The 5,490-nt window shown below is 38.5% G+C and overlaps 1 long non-coding RNA gene across 1 annotated transcript; it reads left to right on the plus strand.

The window, feature by feature from the left end:
- The first annotated feature begins 556 nt into the window (after positions 1-556).
- On the plus strand, positions 557-4,900 carry LOC137210501 (uncharacterized). The gene is made up of 3 exons (XR_010936585.1): positions 557-1,744; positions 3,363-3,387; positions 3,506-4,900. It is a non-coding gene; the product is annotated as an uncharacterized lncRNA (long non-coding RNA).
- The last annotated feature ends 590 nt before the right edge of the window (positions 4,901-5,490 follow it).

Genomic DNA, 5,490 nt, shown 5'->3' on the forward strand with positions numbered 1-5,490 from the left:
CACGGGCTCTAGGTGTGCGGCTTCAGTAGTTGCAGCATGCGGGCTCAGTAGTTGAGCTTTGCTAATACTTGTCAAACAGTTGTCTGTGTAGTGTTTTAAAGTGAAAGGTGACATGAAACTAGTAGACTTCATTATCTCTTGAGAATACACTGTGCTTCTCAATGGGAGCACGATTAGGCAGCTGGGGTATTTTGTGAAGGACTGTCCCACGTGTTACTGGACATTTAACACTCTGGTCCCAGCCCGATAACAGGCCCAGTCATTGCAACAGTCAGAACTTTCTTACCTATCTTCAAATGCCTCCCCTGGAGTGGGTGCTGCTCAGGTTGTGGACTGTCTGGCTATCAGTATTTTCTCCAGACTCTCATTACTGTCTCTCAGCTTAAGGGAGAGAATATTACGACAAATCTCTAGTTAAAATTGAATAAAAATTTCCATTCATAAAAAACAAAACAAAACAAAGCCTTATAATTTCTAACAATAGCTCTTACTCATTAAGCATCTACCATGATGCTTATCTACCTATCCTCAAAGGTCACACCTCTCAGAACTAGTCTTTCCACTCCCACCTTTCTCATCGTGTGTATAACTCATATAGTGCTGCATAGTTTATTAGGTACTAGTGTGCCCTTCAGTACTTTACTATGATGGCATTTGTTTGGAACATTGATTAGAGTAACACTGATGGGCATTCACTTACGTGACTTTCTTATTTTGATTGGCATGATAGCTGCAAGTTTGTATGCCAGTGTATAGGCGGATGTGCAGGGTTTGGTACAAAGGAGAATTGCATAAAATATATTATTTCATTTTCTTACTTTCAAACATAGAGGAGTAGGCTCTAGAGGGCTTTGTTTTTTCAGCTAGTTGCCTATATCAGATGTTCTATGTAACATGCACATATTAGTTATTATGCATATAGTAGAGACAGAGGAAAGGACTCGGCAAACGGGATGGGTCAGAAAGGTTAAAAAAATTTTTTAATTTCTCAAGATAAACTTTTACCCCTAAAACATGTTCCTTGGCTATGTGAAGTCCTTCCCATTTGATTATGAGTCACTGAGGGTAGAGGTCATGTCACTATCCTGTTTATGATGCTTATTCTCCCTTAACCATCTAGTATCACTGCAAGTCACTGTTGGAACTTCACATGGGCTCAGATTGTATTGAATTGACTATGAGAGCAGAAGGTGATTTCATCACCTTCTGAATAATATTGAGAGATCATGGTTCTGGAAAACAGGAAACCTGGATTCTATGTCCCAACTGGAATATCTAGTGTTGTGCCCTCAAATATATCACCCAACCTCACTGGGGCCAGTTTTCTTGAAAAATGAGAAGACTGGATAAGATTGGCTCAAAGTTTCCAAAATCCTGTGATTATTCTGTTACCACTCTAGAGTAAATGCGTAGGGAAATTTACACATTGGGTAAGAAATCTAGGTTGTAGAGTCCTTATTTCCATTTTTAAATATAGGTAGTCTTGATGGGTTTTATTTGAACTTTCTAAAAAGGACTTATATTTCCACTTCAGACTGTCTGCAAATGCTAGGAGCATATGCCTAAGACATTTTGTAGTTAGATATGTGAACATGAAAGTTTTCAAATGACCGTAAACTATTTTTTCTTGTCTTTTTGGAGAGACTCATCTTTTTCCCAAGACCGGCTCCCAGTGATGCTCATCAGCTGCTATGATTCGTTTTTAGAACTTTTACAGACTCCACAGTCATCAAACCCACACCAGGTCAGTAGGTGTCATTGAATGCCTGCTGAGTGAGAGATTCCATGGAGACTATAAAGCCCCTGCCTTCAAGGTGGCTAGGTTCTAGTAGTAGAGTTAAAATCAATACATAAGTAGCAGTAATAGGAACTTGAACCTGGAGTCTAAGCTTCAACTATTGAGATATAGATAGACCTTCCTCGATTTGTTATGGGCTATATCCCAATAAACCCATCATTAAGTTGAAAATACTGTAGATAGAAAATGAATGTAACCTACTAAAACATCATAGCCCAGCCAACCTTAAACATGCTCAGAACACTTACATTAGCCTACCGTTGGGCAAAATCATCTTAACACAAGCCTATTTTATAATAAAGTATTGAATAGCTCATATAATTTATTAAATACTGAACTGAAAGTGAAAAACAGAATGTTTGGGTCCAGAATGGTTGTAAATGTATGGGTTCTTTACCCTCGTGGTCACATGGCTGAGCTGGGGCTCCCCACTCCTGCCCAGTATCACAAGAGTATCATACTGCATATCACTAGCCCGAGAAAAGGTCAAAATTCAAAAATCGAAGTACGATTTCTACTGACCACATATGACTTGTGCACCATAATAAAGTCAAAAAATCATAGAGTGAACCATTGAAAGTTGGGGACCTTCAGTACTTTAAGGCAGGCCATGAAGGGAGTAGGGGAAACCTTGCCAAGTTCTCTTCTCCAATTACAGATATGCTCTAAAAATTCCTGGTGAAGATTTTTAATTGCATACTTTCTAAAATTCTTGGGCCCTGCCTGTAATTCTATACCAGAGAGCCCTCTTACCCTTGAAATCCAGTGTCTAGGAAGTCTATCCAGGACTGAGAGAACAATGCCAGGACAGATCCTATGACTCTTCACTGTTAATCTGTGCATATCAAGTAAAAAAAAATAGGATGAGGGAGTGAAATTTTAATAAAACTCATTCCTTTTACTTGGAGGATAAGTATGTCCATCCTAGTTGTTTGTGTTAAAAAGTCCTTTTCTGAAATGATGACAGTGGTAGGTGGTTTGTTTGGTTGGCTGGTAGATTGTTATGATTGTCGTTTTAATGTTCCTACTTGGCAAGGTCAAAGTTGATAATCCTTGAATTCCCCAAGTGTAGTAACCACTGCTGTCAGTGCTATGAAGACTTAGCTTATGTCTCCATGGAACTTATCTTCTGCTCTTTCACCCTATCTGAGGAAGTAAAGCCAGTAATACTCTGCTCATTTTATGGTTGAACAAACAGAGTTGGAACCATGTGTTCTACATTTTCTATTAATGTAATACAGGCTTGTCCTGGCATTGATTAAAAATCTGCCCTCCAGACACCTCTGTACATAGTCATTATATGCATAGAGTTATATATGAGGTCACCAGACCTCACATGTCCCTTACACCTTGCAAATATGGGACCAAGTCCTTTCATGCGGTAGGGAGGCATCATTCTCTAAATACTGTGGTTTTAATTAGTAATGGTAAGGGGTTTTTTTAACTGAAAAATGGAGATGTCTATTTTCCTGGCGAAAACTTCTAACATCTTTTGAATATCTTGCTTTGAGGGGACACTTCACACATCAGGTTTTCATTCTCATGCAGTTGTTTTCCATTCCAGGAGGAGCCAACTATTATCCTAAAAGGTCAGTATTTGGTTTCCATGCTTAATCAAGCAATCGAGCTTCATGACAGTTTTTCTATTAAATACAGAGGGTTTTTTGTTGTTGTTGTTAAAACAGATGTCCTTCTGTTGCATCTTAGGTGATTGCCTGGTGTTTCAGAAGACTTAACGCAAGAGCTGGCTACTTCTTCACTTCTTTTTCCAATTATTCCTGCAGGGGCTCTAGCTGAGGCGTGCCTTCGCATGTCTATAAGGGGGAAAAAATGTGAATCTTAAGTAGAGTACAAAAAGTAATTCAGGAGCAATGGAACCGGTTAAAAACCTCTACCCAGTTGTCCTAATGACTCTTTACATTGTTACTGCTTAGGCTTTGGAGTCCACAAGGCTGCCTTTGAATCTTGCCTCTGTGATGTAAAACACTGGTTAGGTGCCCACCCAGTCGTATGCGTTCTGTCCTCTTGCTTACAGAACCTTAATTTTGTGTGCGTGAAAATGTGTCTCCTACTTATTTTCCTTTCAAGCTTCACTTCAGCTCAAGGGACCCTATATGACAGAACCCTGGCCATCTGCTGGGGTTCTGTCACAGCTTTCCTGATAAAAAGAGGACGCTTATGGCTCATACCCTCTTCTGCCTTAAACATTGACATGATGTCTGGAACTGCAGCAGCTATCATGTGCTTCTGTAGAAAAGGCTGAAAGAGTCACAGATACCAGCCCCCTGACATTGTTGAAAAGCTAATCCAACATCTGCATTCACCATATTCCAGATTGTCAATTATGTAGAAGAATAAACCGTTATTTGTTTAAGCCATGATATTCATATAGTCCTTTGCTTGAAGTTGAATACATTCCTAACTGCTACAGGAAGTACCATTCTTATCTCAGAGGAAACTGAGGCCCAGATATGTTGAATAATTTGTCTGCTTTACATAGCTAGTCATTGATGGAACTGGAATTCAGACCCCACAAGGCTGAATTTAGAGCCTGAGCTCTTAACCACTTACCTTATGGTTTGCGGAGGAATGAAATGAAATTACTTATATAAAGCATTTTAGCTTAGCATGGTGCCCCAGCTTGTAGTACATGCTCATTAAAGTGTTGTGCCCAGCTTGTAGTACATGCTCATTAAAGTGTTAAGACTTTTCCCCAAACCACAGCTCCTTGTTAACGCCTAACAACATAATTCTCAGGTTTAGATTTTGATGAAGTTATTTTCCATTCAGAGAGGAGTCAGCTTTTATCCTGCAAGGTCAGTATTTTGTTTCCGTGCTTAACAATCTAGTTTCATGACTATAGTAGATGCTCAGTAAGTTTGTTGAATGAGTGAATGAATAATTCTCTTTAAGAAAATTCTCAAGTACCACGCTTAGGAGGTTACTGTATACATTTTTGGTATCAGTATAGTACAAAAGTTCAGTAAAAGTTCTAGAAACTAGTCTGTCTCGGTTCAAATCCAGCCTCCACCACTGACTGATGAGCTGTGTGACCTGAGGTAAATCACTGAATCTCTCTGTGCCTTAGTTGCTTTATCTGTAAGAAAGGGATAATAATAATCCAAATCGCCTCATAGTAATGTTGTTAGAATTAATTGAAATCATACAATTAAAACAATTTTTGTAAAGCCCTGGTATATGCACTCAACAGATGTTAGCTTTTACAACTATTAATTATTTTTATTAATCTATATGTGCCCTGCCAAAAGTGGCTCCAATTAATTAAGCCATGTTGAAAACAAGATTCTCCTGTAGTAGATGCAGAAATTTAAGTGTGGATTCATGGTGACTTACCCACATTCAAATATAATAGGATCAGAATAAAAACTTGGGAGTCTTAGCTTGGTAGCCGGTTCCTACATGCTTGCTTTCTTTTGTAAAATATAAATTCACTTTAAGTCTTGGTATTTGCCTTTTAACACTACAAAGAAAAAAAAACTGTACTCTTAACTTGACAGATTATAAAATGTCATTCCCACTTCGTTCCCTCTCCCCATTTCTGTTTTCAGATTTGCATATAAATTTATTTGAGAGGAGTCAAGTCAACTTGATCAGGAAAAAATAGCATCTACCTTACTAGCAATTATCATTACAACTTAAAAATGAAACAGTCAACAACAGTGACAACAAAA

Source organism: Pseudorca crassidens, chromosome 17, assembly GCF_039906515.1.
Source record: "Pseudorca crassidens isolate mPseCra1 chromosome 17, mPseCra1.hap1, whole genome shotgun sequence".
Taxonomy (NCBI): Eukaryota; Metazoa; Chordata; class Mammalia; order Artiodactyla; family Delphinidae; genus Pseudorca; species Pseudorca crassidens.